Source organism: Puntigrus tetrazona, chromosome 8, assembly GCF_018831695.1.
Source record: "Puntigrus tetrazona isolate hp1 chromosome 8, ASM1883169v1, whole genome shotgun sequence".
Lineage (NCBI taxonomy): Eukaryota > Metazoa > Chordata > Actinopteri > Cypriniformes > Cyprinidae > Puntigrus > Puntigrus tetrazona.
In genome coordinates, this window is record NC_056706.1 from 16,876,321 (window position 1) to 16,897,634 (window position 21,314).

At 35.6% G+C, this 21,314-nt stretch overlaps 1 pseudogene; it reads left to right on the forward strand.

Annotated features, from left to right (window-relative positions):
* The window catches only part of LOC122349899, a 43,509-nt pseudogene that overhangs the window by 11,702 nt on the left and 10,493 nt on the right, over positions 1-21,314 (forward strand).

Sequence of the window (21,314 nt, forward strand, 5' to 3'; positions counted from 1 at the left end):
TTCTATATAAGGATACGTTCTTGTTGAAGTAAAAGGTTGTGTTTTGGACAAGGTGACATGTACTACAGATTCCTTTTTACTATTATGGGTGTAATACATGTAATACATTACTGCATGTACAAATTGCTTGGTTTCCACATGAAATGACAACTAGTGTTGCTAAAAACTCTGATTGAGGTGATCAAGATTAGGGAAGATTTTTAGTTAGTGACAGTAATTATATAATAATAATAATAATAATAATAATAATAATAATAATAATAATAATAATAATAATAATAAAATAAGACACGACTCAACACAAAGCTAACATATGAATTCAGAAGACCTGGAAATAGTGTGCAAGTCATATAAAAAGAGCAGCCTGAGGTTGAGCGTTTAATAGTGTGAACTATCCCTGTATACATATGTTGTTGCGAACCTTTTTAAGGGCATCCTGTAGCTGTACTAATGGAGCATAGCACTACCAACAACAAGGCCATGACTTTGACTCCCAGTTCACAGAACGAACCTTGAATGCTCTGTGAGTGGCTTAAATGCATCAGAAAATGATGTGTTCTCCTCTGAGGTTGGATTTTAGATCTAAAATTAGATTTGAATCCAGGTAGGGATAGGTTTAGGGTTAGGGGGCCAGACCTAGATAAAAATGCATTTCTCTTAGTTGATTTAGAATTCAAGCATTATTTGAATTCTAAATCAACAGGTTCTGATTTTTAACCTCATTAAAGCCTTATCTGTATTGCAAAAAATAAAACTCACCTGGAAACTGCAGCAATTTTTAATAGCCAAATATTTTGAAAAAACAAATACGTTGACATGTTTTCTCATGACAGTTTCTTGGAAAAAGTGCAACACTCTAAGATTAGTTTACAGGATTCACAGCAAGTTTCATTTTACTGATCTTTTGCTGACAACTTCCCACCTAACAGTAAAATTTTTTTCTGGCTGTTAGAGAGAAAATTAAACACAGTCTGCAGAGATCGACTGAGTGGAGTTGTTATATTATTAGAATGCTGTGATTTCCAGCATGTCAATCTAAACCCAATTTACAATTGAAGATTAGTTGTTTACGCTACCCTTGAGTATTTCTCATCTGGGTCTGAACATTTTAGTACACCTCCTGTGAAACAGGCATTGTCAGTCTGAATATATTTGTGCTAAATTACCTGGCTAGCTTTTGAATGGAAAATTGCCTCTTGGTTAAACATATAAAGTGTGATGCTTGATGGTGCTTCATTATTTTAAGTTCATGTTAGACCAGCCTGCTCTGGCCTTTTGAATTCAGGCTTTATGAAAGTAATTAATCAGGCCCCCTGAGAATGTGTCTTGTGAATCATCCACCAAGAAGGCAAGCAAACTCTCATTGATGCCGCACTGGCCTTAGTTGTGCAGAAAAACACCTTAAAGGGGACTTGGGAGTTGATCAGCCAAGCATAAGGTCTGTATAACATGAGAAGTCCCCTGATATATACCAAGAAAAAAGAGCTTCTCTTCTCTTCTCTTCTCTTCTCTTCTCTTCTCTTCTCTTCTCTTCTCTTCTCTTCTCTTCTCTTCTCTTCTCTTCTCTTCTCTTCTCTTCTCTGTGGAGCCTACACAGCAGAATTTCTACATCTGTACAAAGCAGTTACCATAAATAGTACCCAACCTTTAATAAATATTAGTTAAAAACTACACTTAGTAACTGACATTGAAATCGATTACAACAACAGTTTTTATGAGCAAAAAATAAATAAAAATTAACTCACAGCTTGCTAAAATCATGTGAAGTAGAACAAGTCAGCTCACACGTTTTTAGAACTTTTGGAACAGATGTATCCATTTACAGGTACATGATTATGACTAGTGATGGAAAAAAGGCTTATGTGCTCTGAAATGTTAAACAGATAAATATAAGACAAATTTTTAAGCCATACATTATGCTGGACATTAGTTTTCAGGCTTTCTTGTTTTTATTCTCACACAAAGTAGCCTGTTAACTGAATGAAACAAACATTTGTTTTTAGGTGTTTTCTGAGTAATTAAATTGTTTTACTACTTTCATATTCATGAAATAATAAACGACTACTATAGTTCAAATGTGGTTTGATATGAATATTTATTGCAGTATTTACCGTAAATGGTATAGTATTAAAGTTTCTTAATTTTTAATGACTACATACTGAATTCTTTTTTTCAAACACTTTTTTGCACTAAATTGTGCACAGTGCACTTTTTCATAGTATTGCCTGATGGACATGTTTCCTAAAAAATAATGATTTTTCTCTCTTGTAAATATCAGTGCATGTGTCTGTGAGGGTTGAGTGGACATATGATGAAAGATCTAACTTTTAGAAAAAGAAAATGGGGTTTACGTGAAGTTTTGTTTTTTGTGGTCAAGGAACTGCTTGTTTTCATTTGTTATAAGTTTTTTTTATTATTATATAATTTTAATTAGAGTCAGTGTGAAAGATGTACCCCATCTCTATCATTATCACTTCTCTCTTCTCCTCTAATTCTCTCCTGTTCTCTTCTCTTTCTCTCTCTCTTTGCTTCCTTTCATATGCACCCCAGCTAACTAATGAGATGAGACAGAGCAGGGGCGTCAGTGGGGCAAAGCCAGAGCTCCAGTGGCCCGGGGCACTAGCATATTCCAACATACTGCTCAGACAGACAGAGAGAGACAGTGAGCGATTCCACGGCTAGACTCTGTGATGTGACCCCAGACACAGAACACGCACACTGAACTTAGAGGAGGTGCATTATCATGTTTGGATGCAGGATGCCTGCCATGAGGTCTCAGATGGGTTGCTTTGGGAGCCAACACACAGCAAGACATGAGCACTCAAATATACTCTGTTCTGATCAATATTATATATTTAGGTTTCTGTAAAACGTATTTTTGAAATAATCAAAAATATTTGCACCTACCTAAAATGATTTTAAGCAAAAATGATTTTAAGCAATTAGCCTTAAGTAGTCAAGTGATATCTAAGTAGGTTTATTTTAATGGGTCCTTGTTACACATGCTACGTGTGTTTGTTATATAATAATTGCGCAATTAGAAGCAACTAAACCTATATAAAATATACTGTTAATTAATGCTACTCATTTATTATGAGTTTTGTTGTCAAGTGTTTTAGTGTCATGAGATGGATTGCCTGAGGGAAGAAACCGTTTCTATTCCTGATTCTAGCCATTTTGGTATTTAGTGCTCTGTAGCGTCGACGAAGATAGCAACAATTCAAGGAGGGAGTGTTCTGGATGTGAGGGGTCCAGAGTGATTTTGCCAGCCCTTTTGCTCACTCTGGAAAAATACTGTTTTTAGAGAGTGGGGATGGTTGTACCAGTGCAGGAGGGTTCCTTCTGAAGTCTACAATCATCCACTGTTTTGAGTGTGTTCAGCTCCAGATTGTTAAGACTGCACCATACAGCCAGCTGCTCAACCTCCTGTCTGTAGGCAGACTCGTCACTGTCCTAAATCAGGACGATAAGTGTGGTGTCAGCTGCAAACTTTTGGAGCTTGACAGAGGGGTCTTTACATGTGCAGATATTGGTGTAGAGGGAGAAGAGTAGGGGGGAGAGAAAACAACCATGAGGAGCTCCAGTACTGATTATACAGGTGCTGAATGAGAACCAGCTTTACTAACTGCTGTCTGTCTGTCATGGAGCTGGTGATCCACTGACAGACAGCGGTAAGCACAGATAGCGGAGTTAATTTGAACCGGAGGCGGTTTGGAAGGATAGTGTTGAAAGCTGAGCTTAAATCCACATACAGGATCCTCACATAAGTCCCTGGTCTGTCCAGATGCTGCAGGATGTAGTGCAGTCCCATCATTGCAGTAAGCAAACTGCAGGGGGTCCATTAAAGGTCTTGTAATGTCCTTCAGATAAGCGAAAACCAGTTTTTTTAAATGACTTCATGGCCACAGATGTTACAGGTCACATATCTGTAATAATTAATTTCTGTAATTTTGGGTTTCTTTGGGATGGGAACGATGACACTTTAAGCAGGAAGGCACTCCACACAGCTTCATTGATCTGTTGGAGATCAGTGTAAAGATGAGGGTCAGCTGTTCAGCATAGGTCACAGCACATCATTCTCAGTGATCTGAAGTGCAAGAGTGGGGGAGAGGAGGGTTGCTGGAATAAAACTCATTCAAGTCGTCTGCCAGTTGTTGTTTCTCCACAGTGCAGGGGGATGTTGTTTTGTAGCTCATGATGTCTTTCAGACCTTTCCACACTGGTGAATTGTTACTGGAAGACAACTGGTTCCTTAGCTTTTCAGACTAATTCTTCTTTGTCACTCTGATCTCCTTTCCCAGTGTGTATTTAACCTGCTTATACAACTGTCTCTGTCCCCATTCCTGTAAGCATCTTATTTGGCCTGGCAGAGCTGTCTTAAGTTTTGCAGTAAACCATGGTTTGTCATTGCTGTATGTTAAATAGGTCCTGGTAGGAATGCACATGTCTTCACAGTAACTGATATAGGATGTTATAGTCTCTGTGAGCTCATCCAGATTGTTGACAGTAGCTTCAAACACTACAAATCAGTTTTTGATTGTAGGTTGCTATAATATGAACCAAACATTGATCAGAGAAGCCCAAAGCTGCCTGTGGGACAGAGTGATATGTATCCTTAATTGTGGTGTAACAGTGATCCAATATATTGTCTTTGGTGGGACATGTAATTTGCTATCTGTATTTTTACGTCCTAAAAATACACCGCTGCTCCACTCCACCAACGACATTGTTGAGCAAAACATCAGAATAAACAAAAAACGTGTGGAGGATTTTGTCATGTGTTCTGTCAAATGCTCAGCAGTTCATCCTGGTAAAACTAATGTTTAGAAAAAAAAACAGGACAAATACTGGAGAGTCAAACACAGAGGCAGCCATGTGCAACACTGTCTTGTTCAGTGTTTTTATTGTGCTCATTTTTAAGTCATCTGCTAAATTATATATTAAATATAAATGTGAATGTATGTAAATATTGTTAATCAACTATAGTCACAAGTTCTGTTGTTAATAATATACTTTAGCAATTTTAATTGTTTTCAAAGTTCCAATGAACGTTCACTAACAACATCACAAATTTGTGTAGTTGGATCTAAAGCTACCTGTGTCTGAAAGCATAGTTTCAGCAACAGATTAAACATCACCCAAGTCATGACACTTCCTTCAATTTTAATTTAATGGTAATTAAAGATAATGTTTCCCACTTGACCCAGAAAAGAATGAAAATAAATCTCTCTCCACACAACATGCTCCTCAGCAAAGGTGACCTTAACCTTTTGATTTTTCTTGCTGAGGCTTCATCACTGCAGAGTGCACTTTCAGTCCAACTTCTCTTGAACATGATCATGAGACGGATCCATACCCTGTTCATTTCTGAACTGGCAAGCAGATTCCCAGTTGAGAGTCTCTGCATTATCCTGTCCTCTTGTGCATTTGTCTTTTGGGGGACTGAAAACCTGCAATATTCAAGAAATCAGATTTGGACTGACCAACTTCTTATGCAGTGACTGAAAGCATCACCATTTTGGTCTTCATCTGTACCACCTGGTTTCAGTCACTTTATGGTGGCCCACCGTCTTGCAGAATTATTGCTCAAACTTGGGCGCTTTGACTAGGATTTTTAATGGATTTTGAACCCGCCGGTTCACAAAAATGCGCTTTTTCATTGATTTTTCTATGTAAACACCTGCTAGATGTTTTGCTGCATCTCCTGTCTTTTATCATCTTGCGCATGAGTGCTGTGTGTTTAATACGGCATGTCAAGGAGACCTTTTCATTTATTTGCACTGCAGTTTTCCATTTGAATAGGCTACTATTGTAGGCTAATACTTTTTAAAACCGAAAAACAGCCACTGAATGTATCCTGCTATCGACATGATTGATGTGTAACTTGTTGAGAAGAGTTGTATTATTACTTTTCAGACTTTACCCAGCCTTAACAAGTCTAGCAACCCACAACATCCTTGCACATGTCACCATGACCTAACAAACTGCCATGTTTACGTGATACACTGAGTGATACACCGTGTGTCATTACTGCAAACAGACCCTGGGAAGCTGTCAGCTGATTCCCTCAAGTATTAAGTGTGATTTTTCCCCTCGTAATATGGCAGATAAGATACAATTCAAGTGTGGGACTACATTCTCCAGGTCTAAGTGCCCTTTTTTTGTTATCTAAGATCAGCTTTACTTCTCCGTGTTGACCTTAACGGTTCTGGAAAAAATATAAAAACTGCTCTCCACTGCAGATTGCACATCTTCATATACCTCTGGCACACTCTATAGGACCTAAGATAAGCAAAGGTCACTGCATAATTATACAGATTTGCCCTTTAAACAGCAAGTACAGCACTTAACAAATTGTGCTGTGAGCTTAGTTTACCATTTAAAAGAAATGTTATATATTTGTTGTATATTATACAATAATTTTTTTTTTTTACTTTCAATTTCATCTGAGGTCTCTTTATAATCCCACACTTAAACAGAGCACAAATAAGTATGCCAGACTGTTGTAACTACACAGGCAAGTCATACAAGTTGATTGCATTCAGTTTAAATTGACAGTATGAAAAACCCTAAATCATTGTGGTCCTCCTTTAAATCTGCACTTTAGCAGCATCATTTTTAGTGAAGTTCCACAGATGCTGTTTGATCTGGCAAATAATGCATTTAGAATGCCAGCAACCATAAAAGAGATTTTGAGCACCCTTCTAAAACCAGAAAGCATCACTGTGGGATGCCCTGTTTTTGTTGCGTAGATTCACACAGACAGTATCCATCACAAGTCTGTACACATCAAGTACACCATGCGGGACAGGGTTTTCAAACTGGTAGCTGCAAGGAGAATCATTACAGCAAAACATTCACTAAAAATTATTGAGTTTTGGACTGTTATTAAATTTATATTCCAGATGGGAGTTTAGGAATAGCAATTTATTCACAGCCTTTGTATGGTATAATTTAATTATCATAGACGCTTGACAGATAGTACCATGAGTAAAACACACATTTCCCTTGCCGCAGTGTTCTCTGCTTGAAAGCTGCTTAATAATGCTTATATTGGGTCGAAAAAAACACTGTTGACTGAATGTAAAAATAAGGAGCATCATGACTAGGGTGTAAGAAAATATTATTACACATGAGTATCACAATATTTTGTTTGGCAATACTGTATCAATATTTTTAAAAAATGAAAACGATTCATGGCAGTTGTTTTGTTAGAATAGCTAGATAGCAGTATTTATCTTCATATCTTTAATCTATGACAAACTTTGTGTTCTATGATTACAAGTTTTGTACAGAAGGTGCCTATTAACAATAGACTCATTTATATCGTTATCAAATCTTGATAAGAACATATTAAGATCATTGGCAAAACTCAGTGTATCCTCACATTGGAGTTCTTACCTTTTGCCTTCCCGTCAATGTGTTCAAGCCGTTCCATGCTTCTCTTATATTTCCTGTTTTTAATTTCTTCTCACTCTCTTTATATTCCCTCTGTGCAACTTTTATTACAAGTTTAACTATTCAACTCCTTTACCTTCTGCTGATCATTCTGCAAGAAAGCAGTTTTCTTTATATTTATATAATGTTTCAAATCTTTGTTTATCCATGGCTTGGCATTACTTGGATAAATTGTGATATTTTTGGTTTCAACAACAGAATTTGCACAGAAATGAACATAACCAGTTATTGTATCATTCAACAATTCATAATAACTGCAAAAATCATTAAGAAATTTGTCCCATTCTGTACACTCAAAGCAGCTTCTTAATTGTTTTATTGAATCTCTGGACCATATCTGAACCTGCTGAACAGCAGGCTTATTCTTCTTTAATAGTTGCCTATATTTTGGTAACAAGTGGATAACATTGTGATCCAAGCGTTCCAGAGGTGGATGTAATCTTGACACATATGCACCTTCCACGTTATCAAAACATTTATCCAGTGTGAACATCTTGGCATCAAACCAAAACCCTTGAAAACCCTTGAAATCCCTTGATCTAAGTAACACGTAAGAACAATTTCTCACCCTAAATGTCTGTTAATTACAATATTATACATATATTATAACATTACAATATATAATATGTATTCCTGCACTGTTAAATGCACTAAACTATATCAACACTCAAAAAGATCTTTAATCTTGGGCTTTGAAAGGAAACCTTCTCGATTAATTTCCCAACCCAATATATCTCTATTCGCTATATCACTCCTGCAATACGATATCTTTCCTCTTCCCAATGCCACAGACTGCACGTATTGGTTGCTGTGAGATAGAGTTGAATGATGCTTTGCCTGCAGAAATTGCAATACAATCTTTTCTCCCCATCATATGTTCAAGTGCGTATCACTAAAAAAAGACCACTTTTACTGTGGGTGGGGGTGGATATGAAGAAAATGACACTGAAATTGCTTTTTCTTTCTCTGTAGTTTCCACACTGTCCTATTGCCAGATCTAGTCCCACTGTTTTTGTGATATCTTACCAGCCACTGGTTTGTCTGGGGGGTCAGTTCTCATTTATGCAATCACAATCATGCACTGTCAGAAACAGGGCTCTCTGGTCATGAAAAACATGTCAAATACTGTATCCAACTAGGCCTAGATGTATTGGACAGCTAATCAGGGAGCAACACAATATTAGAGATCCTCTGCTGCAGGAAACCAGCCTTCATTCAGTCAAATCAAAGTGTCACATGCTATTGATTGGCGAAAGATGTTTGAGGCTAATTGTTACCTAGCAGAAGCAGAAATCACCTTGTTCTTCCCCAGCATTCATTTTGATTCAAGCTTAATCCATCTCTGCCTTCACCTAGATTTCCCAAGAGGCAAAGTTCAGACCGGCAGCAGTCGGACCTTAATAACAGACGTACTTTAAGCCCGAAGCACTGATATACAAGGGCCTGTCAGTCATGCTTTAGATCAATGACATGCGTGGATTAGCATAAATATCTGTATTATTGATGCAAAAAGTTGTTGCAAAAATAATGTGTCCATTTTTAACTGTATGCATTATATTGATGCATAATATTTGAAATACGTGTTCTTTTGAATCAAATCAAAGAACTGAATTTATCATGATTTTTACAAAAAAAAGCAGCACAAGTGTTTAGTCAACTGAGCGCTGAGATTGTTCGTGTAACTACTATGTAAGAACTCACTGAATGATATGTGTAAGTACAAATGTGTAACAGGACATTGGTAACAACACTTTTTGCTAATGAAATACAAATGCGTAAAAGGACTAACAGCACTTTTTGGAAACTTTATAATAATAAAACAATTCCTACGAAGTAATTAAGTAATCTGTTGTAACACAGAAAGTTAGCCTTTACATATAAATTGATGTGATTTCAAGTTTTCCTTTCTCTTAAAAAGCTGTTAGCGCATAGATTCTTAAAGTTGCAAAGATTCAAAACCAAAGCGATATGAAAGTAAAACTACTTTGTTTGTGCTTCCAAAAGCGGACACAACTAGAAATCAGCGGTTGAGTTGTATTTACAACATTGTTCTAGAACAGTTCAACACAAATATTAGAGTGTATTCAGCGCATTTACTGAGAAGTGATTCCTAAAAACCATTCTGGTTGCGCACAGAGACTGTAAAGTGGAGCAATCCTAACTCTGCAAGGACAGACTGGCGCTTTTCACTCACAACCTTTAAGTAAGTTATGTTTTCTTATTAAAAGAATCTGCTACTTACTATATTCAAACGTGAGTTTTGAGCAGTCAGTGGTAGTGTTGTTGTCGTTTGACATTTCTCCGATAACAAATGCAGACATAGTGCTATGTTTACACGGCGTGATGATAAAGGGCATAACATTTCCGCCAACCGCTTGAGGTACTCGGCTAATCACAACACACTGGACAGCTGGCCAACCAGAGCACCCCTCTCTTTTTTAGAACAATGAGCTTTGTGCGGATCGACCCATTTTGGAAGGCAGGGCTTACAACAGAAAAACAATATACTGTACAGTATGCGGAAAATAATGTGTTTTCTCAAACCTTAACCACATAAACACACATTGCATTACACCAAATAAACAAAATCATGTTCTTTTCAGCAACAACATATGACTCCTTTAAGTGGAAAGTTACTGAGGAGTTACCAGGTACACTGGTATTACAGTGGTGCATCAACTCTTCCCGTCTTACATATCCTTAAACCTACCCATTTTCACCCCTAAACCTACCCATCTCCACCCATGGATCAAATTGTTCCACTTACTCTTATACATTCTTATTACAAAATGTAGCTATTAGTGCTGTCAAAAGATTAATTGTGATTAATTGCATCCAAAATTAATGTTTTTGTGTACATAATATATGTGTTATCATTTATGAATAAATATAAACACATGCATGTTTATACTTAATACAAATATGTCATTTATATCTTAAATGTATGCATATATAAAATATAAAAATATACATTTCTAAACATATAAATACATATATACATATATATATATATACAATTTCAGTCCTACTTAATTTGTATTTAGTTGTATTTGCAACAGCAGTATTTCTACTACTTTATGTTATGCTCATGCAAATACAACTTATGAATAACCACCATAACATACATGATCTCACCCCATAGCACATCTATACAGGTGGAGCTGGGGAAGCTGGAGGGTTCTGATGTGTGTTGTAACTGTTACAGCAAACACTAGCCAAGTATTTGTTGAGCTGCGAGCTCACTGACTGCATATACAATAGTGGACCAATCAGCTGTGGTATATGATAAAGATGTAATTATGTCTAAGTGAGTTAGACCTGCACCATCTATTTATTGGTAGCAAGAACTGGACTTTAAAATAAAGCGTGAATATATATATATATATATATATATATATATATATATATATATTTTTTTTTTTTTTTTACTAACTCGGTATAAGTATGTTATCAACTGGAACAACACCAAAGAAAATGTCACTGACTGAATATGAATGAATAGCTTCATTTTCTTACCATAACAGACATTATTAAAGTTAACATACTCCATAAAAATATTCAAATTACATACTAGTCATTTAGGATTTGAATAACTGAGACAACAAAGTGAAGACACTTCAAATAGTTTGAAGTAATTCATTGATTCTTGTTGGGTCATAGCTGGATGGAGGATCCTGCCTGCTGTATTTGACACAGACATCATTTTGTCAGACAGTTTGCATCAATCAGCGGCCCTCACTTGCTCCACTGAGTCTGTGGCGCCAGCGTCACACACACATTCACAGAGAGTAAGGGTGGAGGGCAGCGGATATAAATTGTTGCTATAAAAGGACCAGGGTGATTGTTTCTGCAAAAGGCCATTTGTTTTATTCTCTATTCTTTGTTTGTAGATTTATCTTACTATTTTTTTCTATGGAAAAGAAAATGATAAAGGGCTGTATTTTTTTCATGTTTTTATTTATTTGCCTTGAACATTTGCGTTTTTCTTCGTTCATTAGATTTTGCCATTACCGTTTGTGAATGTCTTATAGTACAACATATGGATCATCTGTGCTCTGCGGAGTTTAACAAGAGATAATGACGACTCTCTTGAGGATTTAGTGCTTTCAGAAGCATCTGAAGCTGAACACTCTAAAGCTTGACAGCTATAGGCTTTCGAGTTAAAGAGGGCAAATGTTCGGAAACCTGTGTAACAGAGTGGATGAGCGCGGGGAGGCGGTGACATGCGAGATTAGATAAACTGTCATTCACAAGTCCAAAACATTTGATTGAGGGTGAACACAGATCAGACTGATTTTCCACACCAAAATGCATGTCTAATTCAGGAGGTTCAGGAGTGTGTTTGTTTACACCTTAACCAGCAGTATACAGTAGTTTCACACTTTTACACTCCAGTGAATATTTGTCAGTGTTTGTCAGTTTTTGAAATTTAAGAAATAAATGGTTAATTAAACATACATTGACAGGTAACACTTTAGAATAGGGAACACTTATTCGCTATTAACTTCCCTCATTTAATAATATTTAGCTGGTAAGGTAGGTGTAAAATTTAAGTACTGAGTAGGATTAGAGATGTAGGTGCTTAATTACTACTAATAAATGGCTAATATTCTAGTAATGTGCATGCTAATAATCAACTAGTTAAGAGAGCCTAAAATAAAGTGTTACCCATTGACACCCATTTAATTGGATTTCTGACTGAAGTACTGACACATAAATATTTAACACAGCCATAATTTCCCTTGTGACAAACATTAGAGAATTCAGAGATTATTTGAATAAATATAATATATTTGTAATATATATAATAATTGTTCCTAAGCTGTGGTGGTGTGTACCCTCGCTGCTATTTCCTGTTGGTTTGAGATGTTGATTTTGGAGCAGGAATAGATCTTGCTGTGTAAATTCCAAATCAATACAAGACAGCTATTATGCCACTATTCACGCAGAAAAATCAATCATGTCTCAGCAGCTGTCCAGTGTTATGGAGCTTAGAGGAGAAATTGGAGGAAGGATAGAAGATATTTTCTCTAATGTGTGTCTCAAATATTATACATAGGAAATGAAGATGGGTGTGATAGTGTGAGTGTCAGGTGAATGCTGTGATTGTGCAGATTGTTCATTTACAATGCTCAGTGTCACCCATATTGTGCAAGGGTTCACATGATTCCCCGTTCTCATTAATTTTGTCTTCCACTGCGTCTTGCCGCTTTTGCAACTGTATTAAATTGAATCTGTTCTCACACAGTCACAAAACATTTTGCGTGAATATAAATGACCTCTCATTAAACAACTGTTTAATCCATTAATTCTGTTAAGTTTAGTTCTGCTCCCCTTCGAAGGTTAACAGAGATTCAGGTGGAAAGGAAAAAAAACCTCTTTAAAATCAATTTTTTTCTCCTAGTCAGCAAGATTAAATGCAAATGAAGACTTTTGTTTCACTTTTTTGTCTTGGGAAATATACTTAAGAAATCTCATGTGTCGTTTTTTCAGGGTTTTGACAAACGTTCTATTCAGGCTTGCTATAATGCTAGTACGGACGCTATCAAAAGTCTGAGATGTGTATGTAAATTCAAACCTTTCTTTTACAACCTTAATTTAACAATTTCACTTGAATTTAACTGCAACTTTAAAAACTCATTTTGGTAACTGTTTATCACTTTACAGTAAACAACTTTGCCATTAGAGTATTTGTAGGCTGCCTGCTTAATGTCTTCTAACACTTTATTTTGATGGGTCCACAACATACAACATACTATTAGAAACTTATTCTACTAACCCTAAACCTACCCTAATAGTCTATTCTAAGAGTTGGTGCACATGTAGTATAGTAGAATGTGGACTATCAAAATAAAGTGTAACCCTATTTTTTATGCTGAGGCGAAGATTGCAAGAATTCTGGGGGAAAAAACCCTCAGAATTGCAAGAAAAATGTAAGAATTTTCAGTTCAATATCTCACACTATATGACTTCAGCTGTTTGAAAAAAAGTCTAATTTTCTTTCCATTTCGTGATGAACATGGGCTTTAAATTGCACACGCATGCTATAAATAAAACATAACTGAAAACTCCGCTGAGAAATGATAGAGCAACCTCTGATCAATAATATTTTCCTTTGTGTTGGCGTACTACTGCTTGGTTTCATTCCGTGTTTGCAGCTTCACTGACAGTGAATTATGTCTCTCAGTTTCAGGCTTCTTCCCTGGCCACAGCTCATGGATTTCCTCACGGAGTATCCCTACAATGACACTTATTATGACAACGGGACCGGGGCCCTCAACAGCACAAGCTGTGAGGCCAAGCATCAGTATAACTACTATGCCATGCTCCTGACTCTCCTCATCTTTGTCATTGTCTTCGGCAATGTATTGGTGTGTATGGCAGTCTCCCGAGAGAAAGCGCTGCAGACCACCACTAATTACCTCATTGTCAGCCTGGCGGTGGCAGATCTTCTCGTGGCCACATTAGTTATGCCCTGGGTGGTGTACCTTGAGGTAAGAAACATTAATTGTGTCATATGGAGCCACATTTCTGGGTTGCTGGAAGTTGAAAATAACCCAAGACTGTATGTCAAAAAAATGAGCCTCAACTTTGACTTTTAAACACTTTAAGGATATGAGGCATGATTCAAAGTGCCTCGCTATTGTTTAAATATGTGCTGTTGAATTAATTTAATTGGATAATCAGCTAACAACACCTTCGGGACATATCTCAGGGGCTTCTGTAAGCTGGCGCCGTACAGCTTTCGGGTTTATAATGCACTCTGCACCACACGGCTTCTGTGTCAGCTGTGTGATTTCCAGCTCCCAGACAGCCAATTGATCTGTCCTTTGTCCTTGAAACATATTGCACCTCAGATTATAATTTGTAGCCCCACAAAGGTTCCATAGGAACTAGGGGACTAATTGAGCTGCAGCAATGCATCAGTAGGGTAATTTCACATTTCCTTCTCATGTCCTTAGGTGTTTCACTCTGTATAGGACAACAAACAGAACCCTGCAAGTGCGATTTTCAATTTTTGATGCAAGATATTTTGACCTTTGCCCCAAGCATCACACACAGCTAAAATGATTCACTTTTGGTAAAAAAGAAAGGTGTCACACTTCAGTTGGGGGAAATTTTGATTTAGTTCGACATAGCCCTTGACTAGTCATCTGCATTGTTTTAGTATATTTTTAGTTGATTAAGTTTACAGTAGATTTAGAGAACTATCTAAATAATAATAATATCTAACTGCTTAAGGTAATAATGAGATTGCAATTAAATATATTATGGCAATGCATTAAATACACAGATTTACCTGCTGTGAAATACGGTGGTGGACAAAATATATATATATATGTGTGTATATATATATATATATATATATATATATATATATATATATATATATATATATATATTTATTTATTTATTTTTTTTTTTTTTGCTGTAGTGTATTAAGAGTTTAGTTTAAATTTCCAAACATTCATTCTAAACATTGTAAAAATGAGATTTTTTTTTCTTGACAACAGCTAGTACTCCACATAAAGATCTGATCTCATCATCCTCCAGTCTGTCTAGAAAGAATTAACAGAACAATCTAAGGCAGATTAAACCTGCGACAGCATTCATTGGCCAAGGCGAAACCCATGAGACCGTTTGAGCGACATGTCGATACACAAATCACAGTTCATTACATTCAGCACCATGTTTCAGGGCGTGGAAATGTCAATAACAGACTGGTGTGTGACACCATCTGATGTGTTTTAAAGATTCTATGCCACAAATTTTAAATATCTCACATAATTTTGAAAATCCAGCGTTAAGTTGATTTGATAAGCTTTTGTCATCACAGTTGTAAATGTAACATAAAATATATATTTCGTGAATGGTTCAGGGTCACCGCATCTTTGTTTCCAGGCAGTACGTTAAAGACCCTGATATACACGTCTTCCGGAAATCCTGTATAATTCAACATCTGATTTCGACTTTGAAACTCCTGAAGATATTCCTGATAAGTGCACCATTTGCAGCAGACTTTTAGCCAATGGTCCTTGGGTGTGACGTCTGAGGTTGGGACTAGACTAAACCCAGAAGAAATGTGACAACTGCTTCAAGAAACCTGCAAAGCTACCTGAAAAACTATGTGCAAGTGCACTGAGGGCAAAAGCTCTGACACCAAATGATAATTTAATTTACTTAATAGAAGTTAATTGATAAAAAAATCTGTTTATGACATTATTTATTTGAAAATCCTAATTTTCATCCTCATTTTAGTGTCTAAAACTTTTAAAAGTACTGTAGCTTTGCAAGTATAGGGTCTCCAGAAGCATTCACAGTATTGAAAACTAATATGGTCCCAATTTATAGCGCGTCCCTTACAAATAAAACTACAAATTATTTATTCATGCCTCATTGTTCAATATAAGGCAAGTTGGGCCGACATCAATTACAAAAATATTTGTTGTCTACCATGCATTTAAATAGATGCAACTGATTCCTTTAAGAATTAGAGTCTCTGCCATGGTTTCAAATATGAAGCTCCCTGAATGTATGGCTTTTCAATTGATCCCAAAAGTTTGACTTATGGACATTGTAATATTTATATTTCTAAAATGGCTAATGTTTTTGCTGGCTGAACACCTTCATGTCCCTCCCTTCCCAGATGGATTGCTACTGCAGGTCATTTGATAATGATACATTGACCTTCATTGATAGATTCATTGATTGACTTTGAGTGGCATAGAATTAAAACTAATCGACTAACCTTTCCTTCCTTTCATTATGCTGTTGTTGGAGAACCCCTGCATTATCCTTTGTTTTAATCATGTAGGCTGACAGCAGTTATTTTAGGGTTATTGTTATTTGTTTTATTGACATAAATATTTTTATGTTTTTTGTTTCCATTTAAATTTTAGTTAAAGTTTAGTTCAGAAATTGGATTTTTTTTTTCATTATTCATTTACTTAATCTCTCTCTCTCTCTGTCTATATATATATATATAGATATATTTTTGATTTTAGTTTAACGCTGCCACAGACCTAATACTTCTTGATGTTTATAGCTAAAGCCAACCGTTGGATTTATTCAAATTTAGTTTGTGCTCAGGGCAATATTATCTCAAAAGCCTACAGTTCTACTGCTAAAGCGCAACAGGCGTGCTCTGTTGAATTGCTATTCAGTTGCACCATTAACCAGAAATAATGATAATAGTCCTGTGAATGTAGGGAATGCATGCTTTTAGTAGCACAAATGGAGAATTTTAATGTACTGTCTTTGAGTCCATTCAGAGTTATTAACATAGCAATGAAACAAACAGCATGTATTATGCTATACATAAAAGATTCAAAAAATGTAAAAAAGAGTTAAAATGCTTCAATTTGAACTTCAAACCTTACAAACTCTCCACGGACATGTTCATGGGGCCATAAAATATAATCCATATCATATTTCAGGGTAACCTCAGATGTGCAAAAACCTCATTGGTAGCACAGCATTATTAAAGATACATGAGAAGCCTTACCATGGTTGAAATGAAAGCATGCTGACATTTTCATCCTGTGCCAACTTTGAAATACTGTGGCTCTGCACAACTCATGTACGGCAGGTCAGGAAAAAAGTAGAGACCCACTTGGCATCATTGCCATGTCTCTTACCAATGTCCATCTCACTCCGCATCAGTCTGTGGAACTTGCCTTTGGCTGCACTTCTCAGGGTCAGCTCAGCTGCTCTTTCAACCTCCTTGAAAAAATGTGGCCACCGTATTGTTCACGGTGAATGATTAGATGGGTTTATGCAATGGATTCTGTTACCGTAAAGTAGCTCACAACTCAGATCAAAAACATGAATGATGTTATCCACCATTATTGAACAGAAAACTCTATGAAAAAGCTATTTAAATTATAATACACAAAGATGACTAGAAAGGACTGTAACATTCTGCATGTGTCAACACGTTCATTGTCTTCAGTTGTCTTAAGAGTGCCAGTTTAATTATAAAACCACTTGAAATGCCCAGACTTTTGAAATCATTGCAAACTAGCAAACGCCTTCTGAATGGTGGCTGGGAATAGTGCCATTGTCTCTTGAAGTATGTTGATGATTTTGGCTGTTGTAGAAAGTCTTTTGGAAGTATAGAGTGTTTTTTAATAGTGTATTAAAGCAGTCAGCAACTGCGCACTCAAAACTCTTTGCGCATCAAAAAGCACTATGATACTTCCTTTTTTTTTTTTTTTAGACCTGGATGAATATATCAATCAGTCACTATCATGGGTAAAATGCCATTATAGCACTGTCTCAAAATCCATGTAATCCATGTCACGACAAAATTGTCAGTAGTATTGTTTCTAAAACAATCAAATATGGTATAGTGGAAGGATATAGGTTATAGATATTATTAAATGTTAAATAAATTAATAATTCCATTCCAGTCCACAAACGTTCAAAGCCAAAGCAGTGGTAAAGAAATAAATCCATTAAATAAAAATATGAGCAAAAACCCACACTCAAGTGAAAAAAAAGAGTTTTAAAATGCCACTAGAAATAGTAATAAAGGTTTTACTTTATTTTGATGGTCTACTGACATGGTCTACACATTCTATTGACCATAATTACCATTGCCACTACATATCTCCTGACTCTCATTAGAGTGTTAGTAGAGTATAGTAGACTAACACTACCTAAAGTCAGTAGAAAGTCTGTTGGGAGATCACGACAATAAAGAATTAACAGATAATAAGAAGACAGTCTTATACTCTAATGAAAGTTATTTGACAGGTGCAAAGTTACTTATTATCAACAGAATGTTCATAAGAGACCATCAAAATAAAGTGTTACCATAATAAATATCTACACAACGACCACTGCGTGATTAAGGTAAATGTTTATACTGTCATATTAATGCTTTGAATCTTATTGATGTGCAAAGTAGAATTGTACATGACACTTTAATTTTACTGAATGAACGAGGACCAATGAAACTAAAACTTCTTAACTTTTATCTTTGGTTAAAGTTAATAACGTTATATATACATATATATTTAAATGGCATATTTTTGAGATCAGAAAATATTTGGCGTGCCCCCTATATTACCACCCTGTCGAAGAGCTTGAATTAGGCCCAGCGAACAATTTATTTGGTTACTGAGGCACCTGCTTTAAGACTTAAAGCTAGACAGATAAGATAGAAATCTTCAATCACTCTAGAGTTTCCTGACAGTGTTGCAAACACTGTATTGAGCTGTCGAGCGAGATAGAGAGTCTTGCCGCGTAAAAGAAGTGTCGCCTTGTCATCGTTTACCTGTAAATAATGAATAGCTTTATAAAGATGTGCTCAGGCAGACATGCTTTCACTGTGATTCCTGCATCTAATGATGGAGAGGATGGGGAAAGGGAAGGCTGATGAATTATGCCAGCACTGATTTATAAAAAACTAAGTCAAGTTAATAGGATCTGTGTTGAGAAGAACCAAAGATATAGTGACGAGGGAAAGAAGATCAAGCAAATTTATGCTGAGTTATGTTGACGTTTCCAGCTGACAGGACATGATTTAGGAGGATTCGAAAATAGACTGATGATATAGCACAAAGTGTTCATTGTTGAAAGTGTGTTTTTATAGTAGGGATTTGTAAAAGTACTAGGCTGAAGCAGTGAGATAACACCAAATCAATGACTACTCCCAAGTGAAAACCTTCATCATTTCCTTCTTGCAGAAAGGGACATCCATAACAGTTATTTCTCTGGAGAGTTTATGAAGGTTTTGAAGAATGAGTAAATATAGTGCTCATAATATAGGACAATATAAGAATATTCATTGCGGTGTCACTTTTCCTGCAGCTACAGTTTTGGAAAACAATACATACGAGTTATTTACAACATTAGTTGTGTAATTACTGCATGTATGGTCGAAAGAAGAAACCACGAACTGTATGCATTTTTAAAAGTAAGAATTGGCCCCTATTCGATTCTTGCAAAATGTAATGAAATGTATAAAATGCACATTTCTATCACATTTGTAAGGCTATCGATCCTTGAATTGATTGAAATTGTTTTACATTAAAATTCCAACTCAACGCTGTTTACTACTTGAATGTAAAATGAATTTTCAGTTCAGTTTTGCATGGTGGACTGCAGAATTCCTCCCAAGAAGCTTTGCACGAGTTATGATACTCTTTTGATTTATATGCTATCTCTAAAAGCACAAAAGTTTGCGGCCAAAGAGTACTATAATGAAGTCAAATGTCAAATCCAAAGATTCCTTTCAGTTTTTGATATTTGTTATTGCTGAAAATGACAGGTAGATCAGATATGACAGGCTGCAGTGATAAGAGGTGGAGAAAAATTCTTTACGTCTCCTGAGATAAAGAAGAAAGCAGACCGACTCATTGTTACTCTATAGAGTTGTTCTGGAAAATCTTGCTCTTTCTATTAGCTCACTCAAGTCTTGTTCCCTTGGTATCAGCTACTGCCGGCTAATGTGGTGCCACATGAGTACTAATAAGTTCTCAGTTGGAAAGGGTATCTAACTCTATTAAGAAAGCACTTTCTGAGGAGGATAATTGTTTAATATAAGAAAATGACATTTTTAGAATAACCTACACATATTGATTTGTAGTTATTTGATGGTGGAATGGTTTGGCACAATCAACTAGGGCTAGGTAGACAGCTGCAAAAGAAACTGATTAGGTTTTTAATAAATACAAAGCCCACTTTAAGTTGTTTGTGAAGGAAAACAGTAACAGTTTAGGAAGATCTACTAAAATCAAAGAATAGTGACATATAATATGTAAATATATAATAACAAGTGAAAAATGGCACACTAGTGCTGTAAGGCTCACAATAATATATGTATGCCATAATAAATGTATGCCATAATAATGTAAACTGGGTTATATTAGTAATATTAATAATGATGATAAAAATCTATTATAAGTTATGGAGTAAATGCTCATAGTCATGGATAATTCTGACTAAAATATAACTAAAATGCTCGGACTTTTAGCTGACTAAAACTTGAGTAAAAATAGTATGAACGTGACTAAAACTAATAAAAACTAAAATGACACAAAGCTTGACACAAAGTCTAGACTAAAACAAAAATTAAAAAAGGCTTCCAAAAACAACACTAATGCCATTAACTCAGTTTAATCAACATTAAATAGAGGAAAACGGTGCAACAAAATTCTAAAATCTTTTGATCATATAAATTAATATTTTTCCTAAATATACACTTCTGACTGGAGTAAATTTTTTAACTCAGTTTGTCATATTCATTAAAAATAAAAAATATGTTATTATTTTATTCACCAAAAATGGTTGTAATGTTTATTGCTTGAAACTGAAAAATCTGATTATTTTTAATTCTTCAAAAACTTAAATTTAAGGAATTTAATCATTTTATTTTGCAAGTGGCTATTTACACTAAGTGTATAAAGCAATTAGATGCTATTTACACTAAATGGAGTTAGTTTAAATAGACTCTGCCAACGAGGCTGGCTATTTGACCTAGGTTTAATTTAAGACACTTTTATTTTATTGTCAAAAATATGTTGTTTGTCTATATATATTTTTTCCATTATATCAGATAACGTAAGTCGTCATATGTATCCCACCTATGGGGCATTTTTTTAGGTCATATAAAGAAAAAAATTATACAATGTAACAATGAAACAAAGTGACATATTTGTACTAGACAAGTGTGAGATAAAAATTATCCTCTGAACCCCTTGTGGATTTACACCAACTGAAAAGTGTTGTTCCCCACTCTCCCCTTCTGCACTGCATTGGAACTGAGGCATATGTAGGCAATTTAGCATCATTCTTCATTTTATATGTCTAAGAATAACAACAACTCCAGTAGCTGATTACGTTAGGTC